We start from the raw sequence: 20,050 nt of genomic DNA, 5'->3' as shown, positions 1-20,050 counted from the left end.
GAACACAGAACACAACATAAAACAAGGTACATAAGGAGTAAAGGAACAAATTAGATAAAATGTCCTATGCGCATAGTGATACATATATATATATTTATATATACATACCTACACACATGCATGTGTTACATACCCCTCTACAAACGCACACTTCTCAATAACTATTAAATCCAAAACCACAAAAGTCGAAGGCACACGAGCAGCCAGTACGCTGTAGCCACCCATCACTCAACACGACTGCACGACAGTCAACGGCACAACACGCACACTCTCGAAGGTAGTCTCGCCGGCGGGTATCCTTGAACCAGCGCAGTCAACGGCACACCACTCACAATCCCGACGCCCTGTCAGTCTCGCCGGCGGGTCTCCTTAAACCACCGCTGGAGCCTTTCCTTTGTCACCTGCAGCGCAGCGTTAAACATTAACGTTAAACATTAAACATTAACAATGAAATCATCTTTAGCATTTTCAACTTACACACTGATTCCCAAAGCAAAGTGGACAGGTGTCCTTCAGCAGCTGGAAGGCTGCTAGGTAACCCTCAGTGCTTGGCTCGTTGTGGAGCAGCGCTGCGATGGGGATTGCACCAGCGCTTGTTGCCACCAGCACCAGCGTCACGGTGCACCTGGTTGTGTCGCAAGAGGAGGTTGAGTCGATGAACACAATGTCCCGCGCCACATCCAGTGCCTGGGCTCGCTGCATGATGGGGGTCGCCACCAGAACTGCCCAGCAGGTATTGCTGTCGCTCCTGCTGACAGTCACGGTGGTGCCTGCAAATTTTTGTACAAGGAATCAGTTGCACTTTCACAATTACCGTAAAATCCCGAGAGATGCCCCACCCCCGAAAGATAACCCACTCCTGTTTTGGCACGATTTTCCATTTTTTCAAAAACACCGAAAAATAACTCACCCCTGCCGATAGCATCATCCCAGCCGGGGATAACGCCCGCGGAAACGAGGTTATCTTGGGCGGCCGTGAGCGGCCGTGAGCGAGGAAGTTACCGCCCGCTCTTTGAAACGGTGCGGTATATCAACAGCCCTAGATTGATCAGAAGGCGGAGAGCTTCATAAGCGGCTCGCTTCTGCGATCCCTACTTCTGCTGCCCTGCCAACCACGTCGAACTCCGTGCGTGAGGAGGTGGTCGACCTTTGTTTGACAGTGAAAGCGACTGTTCGTTCGACGGTTTTGACGACGAATGAATACAGTGCTAATAAACGCGCGTTCGTTCTTTGGCTGCGATTCATTTCTCAACTTTTTTTACGGCACACCGAAAGTTAGCCCATGTCATATTTTCACTTGATTTGCTCTCGATCTTAGGTGGGCTATCTCTCGGGATTTTACGGTAAGTCCCCCTTAAGTAATTGTGTTGGGCCCTAATGGCCTCAGAACCACCTTGAAGTAGACAAAAAAACTGGCCTTGTATGGGCTCACTTCTTTGAAAATATTGTCGAAGAAGAATATTTGTCTGTTGCCCCTGCCACTTCAATGCCTCTTCCCGCCCACTTCTTGCGCTCTGCCTTTTACGTCATCCTCCGCTCCTGACAAACACAGCGGAAGTTTGCTCAGGTCGGCTCACTTTTGCTGCATTTCACTGCTCACATGCCATCTATTGGAACCTTTTGTTCCCGTTGCACTTGGAATGCCACTTAAGGGGCCATGAAGGCAAAACACAAGTTTGGTTCATTCAAAAGATTGCCTCATTAGAATCATACTGACACCGCTTTTAGCATAAACTTCGCTCAAATAGGCTATATAATTAGGAAAAAAGGAAATGGCCATGCGACTCACGAGCTCATTTCCTGCAACAGAACCTATGATGTCATACCAGCCAGCTCTGTGATTGGCGGAGGCCGGCAAAAGCAAACGCAAATTAGGCAGAGCTTATCAGCTTACCAAACGAGCTATTTGCACTTAAATTTAGGTTACATTCTTTTTAACGCAGTAAGAATGGTGGTACAAACAGTGGAAGTTACGAAAGCACACGTAAACTAGAAGTACCAATGTGTACTGCTGTTGGTGCTCCGTGCACTATGCTTGGTTTAGCTGCACAGGACTGCGGGGCTTTGGGGTTGTCTCAGACGACAGTGGCGAGTTGACGCATGCAACGGTGTCTTACGAGACCATATTTGTCGAGAAAGCACAATGTTTCACGAAACAATTATTTTCTCCCTGAACAAAAACAAGCCAGGATTAAATACGGTCAAAAACAAAGCAAAGGCAGAAAACGGATTTCTGCGGTATGGTGGCACCATATAGGTTCACTAACAGTAAACAAGGCTTCACAATCGGCTTTAGAGCGGTCAGTTCCTTTGATGTCATCGCAGACCACGAAAACTCGTGATTTAGCGGGAAAATAAAAGAATTAGCTGAAATAGAATAATTTCTCAGTGAATAAAACATCGTTTGCATCTGAACAAGCGCTGGGGACACTATAAAACATGAAATCTTTCGAATAAAACAAACATTTTTTCTGAATGGCCCCTTTAAAGGTATATACCCATGAGTGGGCTCACTGAGAGACCATCAAGGTAGAAGCAATGGGAATCATTAGCTGCCTTCCTCATTTAAAGGAGCCATGAAGAGAAAATGAAGTTTGTTTTATTCGAAAGATTTTGTGTTTTATGGTGCCCCCAGCGCTTGTTCAGGTACAAACGATGCTTTATTCACTGAGAAATTATTCAATTTAAGTTAAAATTTTGATTTTCCTGCTAAATCATTTGTTTTCGGGGTCTGCAATGACATCAGAGGAACCGACCGCTCTGCAGCCTAGAGTGCCTTGATTCACGCGTCCGCCGTACAGGGTAGAGACGCATATACGCTGGCGCCACCATTTTGGGTCGCTCGCTCGCCGCCGAAGCAAGTCAATGTGTCAAAACAGCGCTAAATTATCGCCGCAACGCGGGTTATTGGCGAAGTTTAAATCATCTTATCTATGTCACGTTGCTAAATCTCAAGGGAAATGAAAAGAACAACTCGTTGAGCACGTTGGCCAAATCGCGACGGCACGGGACCGTTAAAAGGGTGTCTCCACTCTGTACGGCGGTGCTGGCCTCCAGGCATAGAGTTAATACTACTGACTCCAGGTACCGTACAGTGGCGTTTCCGCGTTTCTTTATGTTACCTGAACCTAGATGGCACCACCATACCGTGGCAAGCCTTTGGTTTGTTTTTGACCGTATTTAAACCTGGCTTGTTTTTGTTCTGGGAGAAAATAAGCATTCCCTGAAACAGTGCTCGCTCGACAAATATGGTCACGTAAGACACCGTTGCTTGCGTCAATCGGCCAGTGTCGTCTGAAACAACCCCAAGCCCCGCAGTGCTGTGCAGCTAAACCAAGCATAGTGCGCGCAGTACCAACAGCAGTACGCATGGGTACTTCCATGTTTACGTTTGCTTTCGTAACTTCCACTGCTTATTCCACCATTCCTATTGCTTTGTAAAGAATATGCCCTAAATTTAAGCACAAATCGCTTGTTCGGCTGGCTTCTAAGCACTACCTAATTTGCGTGTGCTTGTGCCGGCCACCGCCAATCGCAGAGCTGGCTCGAATGACATCATAGGTTCTGTTGCGGGAAATGAGCTGGTGGGTCGCCTGGCCATTCTCATTTTTCCTAATTATGTAGCTTATTTGAGCGAAGTTTACGTTAAAAGTGGTGTCAGTATGATTCTAACGAGGCAATCTTTTGAATGAACGAAAGTTGTGTTTTCTCTTCATGGCTCCTTTAACACCCATCTCTACACGACAGGAAGAAGCTAGCCTTAACAGCAGTGGTGACAGGTATGCTTGCTTAAAGCAAAGGTGTACTCATTTGTGGTTGCCTTAAGGTGGTATATGCACCTCCAGTTCAATACACCACCATCTACCTCTCCAGAACCCCCTTCTTGAACACAAATATTACTTGCTGGTTGCAAGCCTCTGAGTTTTTCTAGCCGTGGTGTGCCACACTTGCACCCAGTGCTAGTCAAGACACATTTTATGCCGATGCTGGTGTTTCAGGCAGCCTTGTCACCACAGTAGTTGAGAATCGGGAACCCTGACGTGCAGTTTTGTCAAACCTGCCACAACTGCGCCACTCAGAGACCCCTGTCAACACTTGCTGAGCTAAAAGCAATTTCCGAAGCATTGACGACTATAGAGCGTCTTAGGTGAGAACAATCACAACCTGTTGTGATTTTCAGACTCAATAAAAGCTGTAGAAGGCCCTTGGAATATACCCCACCAAGAACCCATATCCTAAACGTTCCACGCAAAGACTACAACACTTAGCTTCAGAGTGAAGATTGCTTGGGCCCAGAGGACAACTCCTGGACATAGACAGGTAGATGGTTGCAGACACACATGCCTGCTATGACGCATCTACTACCTCTATTTTCAGTTTACTCTACTACAGAGCACCTTGGACAAAATGCCTTCAGTGCTCCACACGTGTGCTTATCCCACTCTGTGGATGTAACCTCCCTGGTGGGCTCATCCGCCTCAAAAAGGTGGCACTACTAACAATTTGCACTGATGTTTACACCTGCTTTCACCCACACCTGGCCGCTAGGTCTACACGGTTTATTCGGGCCTACACATTTATTTTACTGTATGTTGGCACCGACCACAGACATTCACCCCATTTTGTGGACTTACCGTGGTCTCCAGTGTTCCTAACAGCAAGTAGCATGCAACTTCATAGGCTTGTTCAGTTTTCTTAGCTGATCTCAAATATCTAATTAGTTTTGATGTGAGATGACTAGTTTCTGGGTTAATTAAAATATTTCTTGATTTTTTTAGAAAAGTAGGAAAAAAGTATTCAACAAAACATTACCAGCAAGACATGAGTACATAACAGAAGTTGTGGAGAATGAAATGTGGAAAGCAGTTTTTTGTTTTGCAATCACGTACAAGTTTACATCAATGCTAACTTCTAGGTTTGAACTACTTCCCCTAACCAATTAAAAATAATGCTAATTAAACAACTACTGAAACAAAAAATGCAAAATCTGCTTCCCATATCACATGGTTTACACATTCAGCTTCAAAGTGCAATACAACTTATGTTCCTAGTTGCACTACATGCTGGGATGTACCTCTCGAGAATTTTGTATCAGTGCGATACCACTCGAGGCGAAAAAGTGGGGAATTATGGTAAAATAATTATTTCTTTGTTAGAATCGGGCCTCTATGGCTTTTATAAGTGCGTGGCACTGTTTCAAATATGGAATTTTTGGAGGAAAAACTGTGCAAATTGAGAGAAAAGTGACACATAAAAAATGCTTTTTTGGGCAATGTTTTTTTTTACTCTTGTACCCACAGCGCCTTTCAGGCATTACAGCGGGGGGGGGTTTACAACACAGTTTTAACAGTGTGGTAGTCTGCAATAACAATGCATTGTAAGTACCGTAATGAAGAATGCACCGTACACTACACCGTACACTACAACAATACACCGTACACTACAACAAACACCGGTATACATTCAAGAGCACTACGAAGCAAATGTTGCGCATGTCAGTGTTAATGTATGGACCAACATAAATTCCTTGGTATCCAACACTGCACAAATATGATAGAACCATGTACAACGAGATTTCAAAGGGCGGCTGCAAAAGCTTCGTTGTCTAATATGCTAACTGTGGCAGCAGGCAGTCGATTCCACTCTGAAACTGTTTTGGGGAAAAAAGTGTTTTTAAAAAGATTAGTTCTGCAACTATATTCTCTAACCTTGAGTTCATGGTCTGTTCGTCTGGATATATAATGCGGCTGAAAAATGTACTGATTGCGGTCTAGTCCAGTGTGGCCATAAAATATATTGTGAAAGAACTTCAAGCGCAATCTTTGCCGTCTTTTTCCTAAAGGCTCCCATTTTAATGTTTCTTTTGTAGCAGAAATGCTAAGGTTTCTGTCATAGTTACCGATAACGTACCTTGCAGCAATGTTCTGAACTCTCAAATTTTTCGCGATCGGTACTCGTGCTAGGGTCCCATACAGTGCATCCATACTCTAAAATTGGTCTCACGTAGCTCTTGTAGAGAACATCGCGGGCTTGCTGGGGAAACAGCTTCGTGTTACGCCGTAAGAATCCCAACACCTTGTGCAGCGGGTATGGGGTATGTGCAGCGTGCGTGGCTAAAAGCCATTTTGGCTTGTGCGCCAGAATTAAGTGACTTGCTGTTCGTCCCCGCAAACCGCGCGCGAGGTGAGTGCCGAATTTACGACGGGCAGGAGGAGTCAATCCATCGTCTGTCAATCGCGGTTCGGACTTGCAACGCATGTTGTGACGTTGTGTTCGTTCGAAACGCATCTCTGGATTGTTTTGAAGTTGAATAAAATGTATGCGTCAAACCCGGGCATTCGGCTCAGGGCGTTCTCTGCGATTGCACGAAAGAAGTGCCACGGGGATTCAACACTTTCTTTATGGAACGTACTCAGGTAAGAGAATATCCATGTCGTGTCATGGCCGTGTTGCATTCAATACAAACGGTTAAGCGTTTGTTTAAACTTGTTTCGTTTGTCGTAAAATGTCCAAGCACTCCGGCACTCTGCTGGCAGATTAGGCGGCGAGCCGACGCTGAGGAGACGACTCATCTCTTTGCCGGAAGTGCGTGAAAAAGCCGCCAATAGCAGGATGTCTAGCTCATGACGAACATCTGGGAATCGATGACGTAGACATGTGAAGATGGCGGCGGCCAAAAACACGAAGGAAAGAGTGAGAAAAAAGCGACAAACTTTGTAACAAAAGTGTGAGCTTTCCGCTGCGCGTAAAAGAGTAATACTTGGCACAGATGATGTTGACGACCCAATCTAACGATTGCGCTAGTCAATTTAGTGTGCTCAAAACGCCTTTCAGGGCCCCTTTAAGTAGTGTGGGGCTCAACCCAGAGCAGCCACCTGACTAGTCTGACACTGCCTTTTTAATCCATATCGCAGGAGTCTTCAGACTTCCTTACTGAGAACTACCTGTTCCAGTACATTTAGCCTCACTCGTACCCACCATTTTCTGCTGCAGAGCAAACTCTTGGAATTAAAAAAAAAAGTACACATCTATTTTAACAGGGGCCATGAAGACAAAATGTAAGCTCGGTTCATTTGAAAGATTGCTTCATTAGAATTACACTGACACTATTTTTGATGTAAACTACGATCAAATAAACTATGTAATGAAGAAAAAATAATGGGCATGCAACTCACCCGCTTCTTTTCTGCATTGAATTTGTGATCTATAATGGGTTGCTTTTTGCAATACGCTTAGACCGACAAAATCAAGTATAAACTAATGAGGGATTATAAGCTCACAAAAAGAGGTTTGCAAGCTTGGATTCCAGGCTTATTCTTTTTATAAGAGTAATGGTGAGGTAAACAATGGAAACAGCTAACGAATGCATAAACACCTGGTGTGCACTGTGTATGGTGCGCACCAGGTATTGTGGCAGATGCTGCCCAGCTGTTGAGTGGGTTGGGCTTGTGTAACACGACACTGGCCAACTGACATAAGCGAGGGTGCCACTTACACAATTCTGCCCATCAAGCCATACACAATGTTTTACAAAACAATAATCACATGTAACAAAAATACGCCAGCCAGAACTCCGGTCAAAAAGAAAAGAGAGCCCGCACAGTAGTCTTTGAGTAGTCACTGCGACATCTAGGAGGGCAGACAGTACCCAAGGTAACAAAAGACGTTTCACTGTTACCACCTCCCTCAATCAAAATACTAAACTTTGTTTTAGGTATCTGCCTGGACTACGTCATTGCTGACGTCACGAAATGCACGATGCAGCGGGATAATTGAAATTTTTGCTTAAATTGTTCAATTTCTCAGTGAATAAAGCATCATTTGCTGCTGGACAAGCGCTAAGGGTACTATGAAACACAAAATCTTTTGAATACAACAAACATATTTTCTCTTCATTGCCCCTTTAAATAAAAGAACACTGGTGGTACCAGTTATGAATTGATCTTCTGTTTCAAATATGCCTAATGTTTTCTTTTTGCTCAACAATGTTGAGACCTGACTTCTGTTAACTTTTGGATAGGTGACTGGATCGAAAGACAGGCAAATGTACAGTACAGACAGACTACAATTTTTGTTTAAGTAAAGTACATACAGTTGAACCGCGTTATGATGAACACTGGTATAGCAAATTATTGGTTATAGTGAAATAAATACGAATATTGGTTGGTCACGCTTCGTTTCAATGCCACCTATTCTTTTATATTGAAAATTAATCCGTGAGAGCAATGCGTGATATCGGATACTATAACGAAGAAATATTGGCCAGTAGCCCAAGAAGCTATTTGGAAAAACTTGGAAAAGAAGTAGAAAGAGCCCTTTTGTGCGTGGACACTAAAAATTTCATGCTGCTCAGTGCTGTGAATAGCCAACAGACGAAGATCACATCCTAACTAAAAAAAAAAGAACGCAGGCTTGTTTTGTAAGATGAACTTTGTTCTGTTGCTATTTCACGGGTCATGCTCTGGTTCACTGAGCTTGAAATAAGGGTTACCTTGTTTACAGTGGGCTTGAAGCTTAAAATCTTTCGTATTTTTATCAAAGATTTTTGTGGGAGTGAGACTGCTGATTGGCTTCAGGCTATTTTTAACTCTACCGTTGGATATAACGAACTAAATCAGTGTCCTGATACTACTTCGTTAAAATGAGGGCCGACTGTATCCCAATAAAGACTACCGTCTCTAAAACTCTGCGCAAAGTCTGTTGTTGTGCATTAGAAGTGCAATTAGAACTGCAAAATTGTGCATTATAATTGCAATGGCTGTACTCTTGTACCCTCAGTAGGGTAGCAAGTGAGCCTAAAGCAAATTATGAGCAATGCCAAGCCTACTCCCAAGAGTAAGCTGTTAGTGGGAAATAATCCTCACTGTACCTTGGGCTGCATAGAGGGGCGCCTTCTCCTCTAGTTTGGCCAGTGGGTCGATGGCTCCACCCCCGAAGCTTGTGGCCCTCCAAACGCAGTGCTAATGCTGCACGGTTCTGGCCAGAGGGTTGATGGCCCCGTTCGCCAGAAGCATGAGACCGTTCTCTTGCACACACAGCTTGCTCTCGTGGAGCTTCCTCGCTTCCCCGATTCCCATGCCGTCGTTGAAGTAGCCGATGAATGTCTCCCTAGTTGAGGCAGTGCCACGAAGGAGGCGTAGTGCATCCACTGACTCCAGGCTGTGTGTGTGTGCCTTCCGTCGATGCGTATAACAGCAACGAGGGGTACAGGTAGGCGCAAATACGGGTCCTTCTTCTTCGTGGACTTTGTCACGAGCTTTATCTTAATATCTAACCTTGCCATGCACATGGCATTGCGTTTCTCCGACATCTTGTTTCTCTTGTGGTGTTGGCAGCGCCAAACCTTGTGAAAGGCCATTCTGCAACACAGAGAAGTGTATACAGTTGAGTTGGGTGCTCTTTCACTATATACACACACCTTAAAACACTATTCGGTGCTGCAGGTGAGGATTACAAGAAAGGCCGCCAATTAACCATTACTGCATTTACAAACTGTCCTGCACTTGTGAAATATTACAGCTGCGTGATAAGCACTATTGCATTGAATTTTGTAAACAAGAACTTCATTGCATAATTTCTTTCTCAGGAACAATGCCACCAAGGAAAACATTGATATTTTTATAAACAACAATAGAAGATGTGAATCCTTCTGGCAAGCGTGATACTGTAGTGATACGTTGACTGGAAAACATTACCTCAAACATAGTCGTTTTACACTTGGTCGTGAATGCTGCATAATTTTCACTGGTGGTCATAACAATTTAGGGTAACAATATCGAAATTTTAGACAAACCAGGGGCTAAGTAATGGTTGGGTTGTACAGCTTCTGAAGTACTCGACGAATTTGATATATGTCTTCTGTACAAGGCTATTGACCACAGTCTCTGCACTGACGCCATCAAGACAGAGTTTGATATCAGTAATCATCTGCGCTACCACTCACACTGTTGTTAATGTCTATTATTTTTAACAATTTCTGCTTCATGCACACAGATTTTGCTGCATACGATATGTATACTCTTTTTCATGGGATTAATGAGTAGCTGCACGTGAGCTTGGGATCACGGTAGCCGCAGCAGAGATAAAACTCAGTAAAAAAAAGAAAACAGTTAGCCCCTGGGCGCACTATTTTTGGGCCAGTGAACTGCTGCGAGTCCAAATAGCGGCAAGGAATGTCACTTTTCGAGATCCACTCGGCCGATAGATGAGCGGTTTGTGTCGGTTTGTGTGGCTTTCAATAAGCGCGCATTGCGTCACAGTTAGCGGCTCAACTGTAAGCGACACACACGCACAAAAAATACAAATATATGAACAAGAAATAGCAAGAATAAAGATATAAACAGTACAACTCAAGTTTCAAAACGCCGCTTCACGTACTACAACGCATCGTATCAAAACGTTCCTTTCTCCGCGTTTCTGGACCTTCTGGACAATCCAGGTAGTGTTTGCACACCCGCTGTAAGCGTCCACAAAGGCGTTGACTGCGGTTTCGTCTGGAAGGTTCGCGCGGAACACCGACTCCTGATTTGTTGACGCGAGGTCATCTCTGACGATCTCGAGCGGCTGCACGTGCACATCCATGAAGCAGAAGTAGGCGCGTTTCCACTTGGTGATTCGCCTCGTCGCCACAAAACGACGAGCCAGCCGTCGCAGCCGCGCCAAAACTGGATATCTAATCACGGCCGAGGAGTAGGCTGACGTACTAGCTGCAAAACGAAACTTCTGGCCACGCAAACGGCGGCGGGCGAGCCTCTGCTGCCGCTGCCGCCGCTGGGCCCGTCAGGTCGTGCCGGCAACTTTCGCGTGTGCTTCGGTTCTTTGTTCAGTGGCTTCAGCGTACGCGTGCACTAATAAGCGAACAGCGTGGTACTCATCAGTGTGGAGAAACGTTCTAGGTTGACTTGCAGCATTTCGTACTTCTATCGGCGAGTGGTAAACAAGCTTGTAGAGTTGGGAGGCGTCAGAACTTTGCGCCAGTGAAAAGAAGCGAAATTTGTAGGTCGTGATGGAAGTGTTCTGGCATGAAAGCAAGCGTCTAGATTGTTCGCTTTCAGGAACGTAAACAATAACCATGCATATATACGCGAAAAAGCGTCCGCGTGCGCGCACTTAAAGCACCGCGCCCAGCGCTAGCTTTACTAGGAACAGGATGGAAGACGAGCGTCTGCAGGTGCGCAAGAGAGTGCCGAGAGTGAGAGGGGATAAGAGGTAAGCAAAGGTTTATTTCGTGCTTCATCTTCCCGGCGCGTACGTCATGCTCGCTCACGGTGCGAAACCATGGACCGCCGCGAAGCAGCGCGACCACAAAAGACGAAAATAAATTTTTGCCTTCACTTTATCAAGTCATTACTGTCAAATCTGAACAAAATAAGATAGGATGATGAACGATGACGCACTTAGGACAACTTTACTTCTGCTTTGTTTAACTTTGATGTTATGTGCTGACTGCAGCTTCTCATGAATTCAAAGTGTGAGCAAAGTAAATTTCAGGGCTGCCTTGATTCTGAGGTTAGCGTCGAACGTCACTTTTAGGTTAAACGGCAAGGTGCTCTGGCCCCCTTTGTTTGCCTTGAACAACAACAGCAAAAAAGCCGATGAAGCCCTCATTGCAAAGAAAAAAAAGAAAGTTCTGCCTGGATTTGAACCATGGACTTTGAAAACAAAACACCAGCACACAAGCGCGCAACCGCTCGACCACGAAGGAAAAGAAGGAGGGCTCCAGAATTTGGTACCCTAATGGAGGCTGCCAATGAATATATTGTAGAGTGATTTCCTTTGGTCGTATTTGAAAGATTTGAGCCGTGGTAACGCTTGTTTCTTACGCACCCATCTTGAATCCGAGGACAGTTATGCTATTACTACACGCGATGTAACCACAGCCCTCTTATTTTAGTCAAGCAAAGCTATCGCAAAACCTCGGTCTCCCCAACGCAAGCCACGGTAGCAACGAATGGAATGGCATGCGCCGCTAGCATTCTGGCGTTGATAAGGCTTGGTCGTCACGCACCAATCTTGCAGTCAAGCCCCATCATGCTAATACTACAAGCGACGTAGCCTGAGCTGCCTTATTTAACTAAAAAAAAGCTACCGCAAATACCCCATCTCCCCGATGAAAGCCAAACAAGCCACAAGTGAATGAGCGCTTTCGAACAGAAATAGCTAGCAATTTGTCTCAAGGCAGCCGATAACCGCAAGTTAAAAAGAAATTGATTCTCTTCTGCTGAAAGGAATGGCCCCAAAGCACGAGAAGGACGTGAAACCCGCCCGCTGCTGCCCGCTTTCCGGTGCTTTCTCGGGCTGCGTCGAGGCAGATATCTGGCGAGCGTAGGCCACCAGGGGGCCAACCCGAGCGAACGCGCAGCATATGGGCTCCTGGAAAAGTGCTCCAAAGCAACGAATAGGTCCACTGTTCACGAGAGAAAACTCGACGGCCACTTCTATGAAGCTTTAAGGATCACCCCGATGCCAATCTTACGACTGTGAGTGAGTTTTTCGCTACTCCGCGGTACTTTGAAGATTCAAGACGAGAGCCATGTTGCGAATTGTATAGGAAGAAGATGAGGCTCCTGGAACATACCGCACCAGTATCATCATCATTGTACATAGTCAGCCATCGCCATTAAAAGGGTCGTTCAATCAGGGGTCCCACGGCTTCGTTTCCTGGCGGCGCACCCGCAACGAGGTGTCCGATCCGCAACATTTGGTGCCGAAACCCGGGAACGAACCAGGGACCTTTAGATCGAATCCCAAGGGAAAACGAGCGGCTCCCACCGACGTGGACAGCGAGCGACGGCGACGACGTGTTTCTTCTATAAACGGTCGCCTAAGCAAGCTTCGTCCTTCTCGGAACCGCACCCAGGGAGACAACGCGCGGACCGGGCTGCCTACCAAGCGAGCAAGCCGGACTTTTTCGCTGAACGATGGAGCGGCTGAAGGCGAAACGCGCTGCAAGGCGAGCCCAAGCGACGAAAATTTCGACAGAGGCGACAGCACTCATCGAGAGCGGCTGCTCCGACCGGCTCACGCTCCGGAAGGTGTTGGACAAGCTCATGGCTAGCCGAGAGGAGCTTAGCAAGATCGACGCCCAGGTCGAGGACGCAGTTCCTGTCGAGGAACTGGAAAGGGAGTACGAGTCGGCGGCCCGTTACAACGACCAGACGCTCGAGGCTCTGACTCGCCTTACGTACCGGCTCGAGGAACTCGGCGTCAGCGACACGGCGCAACCTGCCCCCTCGGCTGCGGTTAGCACGCCACAGGCCCCAACGACGGTTCCATCTCAGATCTCTGGACCCCGTCTGCCCATACTCACCATCCAGCCCTTTCATGGAGACGTGTGTAGCTGGACGTCGTTTTGGGAGCAATTCAACGGCGCAGTCCACACCAACCCGGCTCTCACCGCTACCGATAAGTTTCATTACCTCAGAAACTACTTGTCGGGTGAAGCAGGAGCTGCCATCGCCGGGCTGCCAACAACGGAGGCCTGTTATGAAAGTGCCGTTCAGCTGCTGAAGGACAGGTTCGGCGACAAGAGCCGTATCATACAGCGGCATTTTCGAAACCTCCGCGAGCTACAGCCTGTGACGTCTCACTCGGAGGACAAGGAGCTGCGCAGGCTTTATGACTGTGTTCAGCTGAATGTCCGATGCCTAAACGTACTGGACGTACCCACAAGCAGCTTCTCGGCAATGCTGTACGACGTTTTGCTGGAGGCGTTGCCGAAGGAAATCGTCTTGGCATTCCACCGCCACGGACGTCTTCAAGGTGATACGCAGGGCGCGGCGCCTTCTGCTTCAGTAGAGGCAACCAGTGCCACAACGTCTTGCCAGAAGCTAGAGCAGCTCTTGAGATACACGCAAATCGAGCTCGAGGCAAGAGAGCAATGCGCTCCAGTGTCGACTCCTACCGAATCGAGTGACCCTCTACAAAGTAACGGCCACTCAACGTCGGTTCTGCACGCCTCTCAAGCAGGGATGACCGAAAGGAATGAGTGCTTCTTTTGCAAATCGCCGAAGCACACTACTGAAGCATGCTACGCTTCTCTGAGCATTTCAGAGAAGAAGAAACGACTATCTAGCGCAAGGCGGTGCTACCGATGCACTATGACGGGCCATCGATCAAAGGAGTGCCGACGAAAGATAAGGTGTACGACATGCAAGGGAAGGCACGCAACCGTCATGTGCGACCCAGACTATGCATGCAAAGCAAATAGAGACGAGGCGCACACTGACCCGACCTGCAAAGCCCCGGTGCAGACGCACGACGCCAAGTCAGCATCACCTGCCCTCACTAGCTGCCAGTTGGGCGAGGACATTTACCTCCAGACCTTCCGGTCGTGGATCATCGGTCCCAACGACGCAAGTTACGTACGAGGCATTTTAGACGGTGGCAGCCAGCTAACTTATATTAAAGAAGACCTCGTGGCAAAACTAGGACTGAAAGTCGTGGGAGAGACGAGCCTAGCTGTACATTCATTTGCGTCGGCCATCCCTCCAGAAGTACGACGATATCGAATAGTTGAACTACTACTGCGTAGCCAGTTTGGCGACGCAGAGCATGCTCTCCGGGCAATTTCTGTACCAACGATTTGCCGAAACGTCCCAAATACAGAAATGAACACTGATTTCGTCAAGCATCTACGGAAGTTCGGCTACAGACTTGCTGACGAATGTACCGTTCCTCAAGAATGTGACAGCCGAGGAATGGATCTACTTATAGGATCCGACCAGCTGTGGACGATCGTGAAAGGAAACGTCATTCGAAGCAAGCAAGTCCAAGGATTAGTAGCTATAAAGACCTCGCTCGGATGGACGCTTCAAGGCCCTGTACGGGAACCGAGTCCTTCGGATCAGACAACGGCAGGAGTGTCTTGCGTGCTTAGTACGCAAGTGCCACGCAACGACAAATCAACAGGGGAACCTGCATGGAGTCTACACAGCAGCATTGTTGTCCTATCTCCAGGTGCTGCATCCATCTCACAGCACACCACACAAAGAAAGGAAGCAAGGGAACATAAGGGTTTTGAAGTGGACTTACAGGGTCAAAGACTATCCAGCAAGCATCTGAGTTACCCGGAGCCAGATAAGAGGTGTTGGATGCGTGAGCGTGAACATCCGCTTTTTATGGATTTGAGGCGGTTGCCGACATCACCCCAGGCTTTACAGGTCGCAGACATATGCACTGCGCCCAAGCCCACAGATCAGACGCATTCTATGTCAACGTTACGAGAAGCTTCGCGAAACGATACAGCAGCGCAGGCATACTTGAATGGCTACAGGCATCGTCAGCACAGCAGACACTGTGACCATGATAACCATCTGAACACGTCGGAAGCAACGCGGTTGAAATCCTGGATGCACCGGAAGAAAGCAAGTAACCGGAAGCAAAGGTGGAAGAAAAAGGCTGTCTAGGTTCTAGTACGTTAGCCTTTCACCAGGAACTGCGGTGCTATGTTTCGCCAGGAGCCGTTAGCAAGACGTTAATGTTTTTCCTACATCTGTTTTGTGGCCGGGAATATGTTGCGAATTGTATAGGAAGAAGATGAGGCTCCTGGAACATACCGCACCAGTATCATCATCATTGTACATAGTCAGCCATCGCCATTAAAAGGGTCGTTCAATCAGGGGTCCCACGGCTTCGTTTCCTGGCGGCGCACCCGCAACGAGGTGTCCGATCCGCAACAAGCCGCTTTGCTAACCCTAACATCGGCCCGGCCGACACCGGCACGATTACGAAGCGGTGGCGACAGCGGTGATGGCTGCAGGCGCGGCAGCTGTGCCCGTCGACGAACAAGATAACGAGATGGAAGCCCAGGAAAGACTACAAGACCCAAGTATGCAAGAAGACAACGAAGGATGGATTGAGGCGGTCAGCAAGGCGACGCGCAGAAAAAACAGAGCAAGCCTGGACTCCACCGCGCAGCAACTGAACCAAACCGAACGTAAAACGAGCATTAGGCCGGGTGCCAACGCAGCAAAGCCAAGACCACCCCCTCTATTGAAAGAAGATTTCAAGATGGTAATTCGCCCCAAGGAAGGACTTGAACTGCGCAAGCAAAGCCCGGCACTCCTCGCGGAGAGCATTCTCTCGGCCGCCCAAATCACGGGGAGAGAAGCTGAGCTCCGAGTCCGGGTCGACCCGAGCCAGAACATCCTAACTATAAGCACACCACATCAGCAAGCCGCCAGAGCCCTCAACCGCATCACGCAGCTAACCCTACAAGGGAAAACCTACCCGGTGAGCCTATATGGACTTTCCCCGTACGACTCCTGCAGAGGCATAATACATAATATCCCTCAACACTACTCAATCAAGGAAGTCCTCGAAGACCTCTGGCTCCCCGGTACTGAATTTCTAACATGTCGTCGTCTCGGGAGTACTTCCACGGTACTGATCATGATTATAGGCAACAAGATACGCTTCTACGTATACTATAAAGGAGTGGAGACAAGGTGTTACTTATACAAGCAAACAATTCCTTACTGCCACAACTGCCATGAGACAGGCCGCCGCACTGATGTTTGCCCAACACCTAATGCCAGTGCCTGCGCCAAGTGTGGAAGACGAAATCCAGAGCCGGACCACCCATGCTCCCCCAAATGCTCACTCTGTCAGGGCGAGCACGTGACAGCGAGCAAAAACTGCCCGAGACGTTTCAAGGAGCCCTACTACCTTCGCCGGAAGAATTGGGAGAAGGATGCCTGTGCCGAAAGCCCACCCTCTGGCAGCCGCGAAAGGTCGCGCAGCAGAGGGTCCTCTCAAGGCAGGCGCTCCTCCAGGTCACGGTCGTGCTCCAAGTCCAGGGCCCCCGCCGGCAGGAGCCAGTCAAAGCAGCGGGCGCCGACCACCTCGAGCAACCAAGAAACACCGACTCCGCAGGTGAGCTGGTCTCAGATTCTCTCTACCACAGCTCATTCCCCCAAACCCACCTGCAATGAATGCACTAACTTACAAAAAGAAGTCACCTGTCTTAGAAGCGAAATTGCATCGCTCAAAGCAGCCATATCGCAACTGACGCAGTCCAACACCTCAGCCCAGCATACACAAGCAAGAGTAGAGAAAAAACGTAAAATCTCCGACGCGAGCAAAACAACCACTCCAAATCATGCTCCCACTCCTACACAAATTGATGACGTCAGAACAGAATGCAAGGAAGCCACCGAGAAACATGCTCAAACTGTTAATGAGCAACTTGGTGCTCTCATTGCGCAGGTTAGCTCACTCGCACAGATCATGGCACAGTGCCAGCAAACAAATACGCTCATACTGAACCGCCTTGACCACTTGGAAAGTCAATCAACGCCGTCCCTCAGCCGGTCATCTCGGAAAGAAAAGCCGTACCAACGACTAACCACGACAGACACAGCAGACAAGGATCTCCCTACGTCCCTCCATGGGTAGGCAGGATGCAGGAATGTCCAAAGAACTCATAATCTGGCAATGGAATTGCAGGAGCATAAAAAACAAGATTGGCCTACTCCAGCAGTACATTGAATCAGTGTCCACTGCACCCGACGTCATTGCGCTTCAAGAAACCAACGCACACGCTAGGCTTCCAGGATATATCACACATGAAGACTCAAAAGGGTTTAATTCTTGCACACTAATCAAGAAATCCATCACTGCCATACACCACGCCATAACACAAGCAGAACAAACTGGCATCCTCACCGAGATCATCCCGAGGAAGGTACGCAAGGGGAAAAGCCTGTATTGTCCTCAATGTCTACTGCCGACCAAAAAATAAGCAAGATTGCATTGACCGCATAGTACAACAAGCAACTACCACCGCGGGCTCCAATCCCCTCATTGTCCTTGGGGATTTCAACGCGGCCCACCCCATATGGGGATACCGATATGCGAACAAGAGAGGCAATGAGCTCCTCCGCTGCGTGGGTGAAGAGGGTTTGGTGCTACTTACGGACTGCAGTACGCCGACGCGAATGGGCAACAGCGTAACTCACGACACGTGCCCGGATTTGACTTTTACTAAAAACGTCAACCATGCCACATGGGTGAACCTGGAGGAGAATCTAAGTAGTGAACACTCAGTCGTTTCAACGACCCTTTATGGGGAAGAATATCGAGCACCCCTAGGCGAAGTTCGAATAACGAACTGGGACAAGTTCCGCGACCGCAGGGCTGAGCTGCCTAGCTCCAAGATAGAGGACATCAACACCTGGACGCAAGCGCTACGAGCTGATGTAAAAGCCACAACGCAACAGCTAAATACCACTACACAGGCTCCGCATATAGACACCAAACCACTCCACTTATGGGAAGCTTGCCGGTCGCTCATCCGCAGATGGAAGAGGCAAAAGCACAATCGCAAACTCGAATTGCGAATTGCAGCCCTGACTCAGGACGCAGCCAAATACGCTGCTGAACTTTGCAAGAATAATTGGCTCACGATCTGCGACAGCCTCGGTGGTACTCTCACTACATCTAAGACGTGGCGACTACTCAGATCTTTGATTGACCCTTCAAAAAGTAAAGGCGAAACTACCAAGACAATGAAAAACATTTTGCACACTTTCCCAGGCACCAAGGACGACCTCCTCAAAAAGCTTCAGCAAAGATACCTGCCTCTATCTCCGCCATACTCAGCTCCAGACTGATGATGATGATGGTTAGAGTTTTTTGGCGCAAGGCCAGCTGGGGCAAAGAGCGCCAAACAAAAGTATCTAAAATAAAATAGTGGCTACTAAAGCCAAAACAACAATAAAATCAATTAACGGCAATGGTGATGGCTGGTGTATAGGGTCAGATTTGATTATGCATGATAGGAAATGAGGTTTAAAAAATTCACATCTGACAAGTACTCAAACACACGTTTAACGGAAAACATGGCATCGTCACCCAGAAACAGAGATGGATGTAGGGGAATATGTTGTCTGTAGAGTTCTCTGAAGTGTTTGTGTCGTGTTGTGTGAAGTGCCTTGCATGTGATTAGTATGTGCACTACGGATAGGGCCTCTCCGCACCTGCCGCACTGGGGTCTAGAAGATCCCGTCAGCAGATACGAGTGCGTCGCATGGGTGTGCCCTATCCGCAGCCTACCCAAGGCGACTTCCGTGTGTCAGTTGTGTGAGTCAGATGTGTACCGTCCCAAGTGTGGCTTTATTACATGTAGTTTGTTGTCTGTCTGTTCGTCCCAGTGTGTTTGCCATGTTCTGCGCAGGTGTTGCCTTATGTGTGGCTTGAGGTCTGTATATGGTACGGTTGTTATGTCTACAGTGTTCCTGAGTGCAGCAGCAGCGGCCCTCTCGTCTGCCAACTCGTTCCCAGCGATCCCAGCGTGTCCTGGGACCCAGCAGAGGAGCAGCTGATGCTTCTGTGCATACACAGACATGATAGTGTTAAATACAAGATTAACTATGTGGTTTTTGGGGGGTGTATGCGATGACAGTGCGCGAACAACACTCAAGGAATCTGTGTAGATGATAGACTTCGGAATTTGATTTTCAAGTATGTGTCGTACAATCAGTAAAATTCCATACGCTTCTGCTGAAAAAATTGATGTGTGCACGCTCATGGTTCTGGCTGCATTGAAATTGGGACCATGAGCAGCGCACGACACCATACTGGAGGTTTTAGAAGCATCACTATAAAATTCTGCACATGTGTATTTAAACTGCAAAGACAGAAAGTGCTGCAGTATTGCAGCTCGTGGTACACGATTTTTGTCAAGTCTCATAAAGAAAGGTCGGACGACACAGGGCGAACTTGCCAAGGCGGTAAACTGTTAGAAAAGGATGACCTGTACACATCTAAAAACGAAGCACTGAGATCCGAGGCTCGCTCTCTCACTCTAAGTGAAAAGGGCAGAGGAACGGATGGGCGATTTGCAAAGAGCAGAGATGTTGATGTATCGTTAAAGACAGGATAAAAAGGATGATTATTCAGCGACGAAATTTTAAAAGCATATAGCAAGTCCATGTACGTTTGTTGGTTCTCGAGGCTCCACTTATCACACTCGACATAAAGACTCTCGGCAGGGCTAGTGCGAAAAGCACCCGAAGCAAGACGAAGCCCCAAGTGTAGCACTGGGTCC

At 47.7% G+C, this 20,050-nt stretch overlaps 1 pseudogene; it reads right to left on the bottom strand.

The window, feature by feature from the left end:
* Positions 1-347: 347 nt before the first annotated feature.
* LOC144138972 (uncharacterized) lies at positions 348-9,446 on the bottom strand (annotated as a pseudogene).
* Between the last annotated feature and the right edge of the window lie 10,604 nt (positions 9,447-20,050).

This window comes from Haemaphysalis longicornis, unplaced genomic scaffold (genome assembly GCF_048455015.1).
Source record: "Haemaphysalis longicornis isolate Haplotype H1 unplaced genomic scaffold, Haemaphysalis longicornis Haplotype H1 scaffold_5, whole genome shotgun sequence".
Taxonomy (NCBI): domain Eukaryota; kingdom Metazoa; phylum Arthropoda; class Arachnida; order Ixodida; family Ixodidae; genus Haemaphysalis; species Haemaphysalis longicornis.
This window is presented reverse-complemented; position numbering and strand designations above follow the sequence as displayed.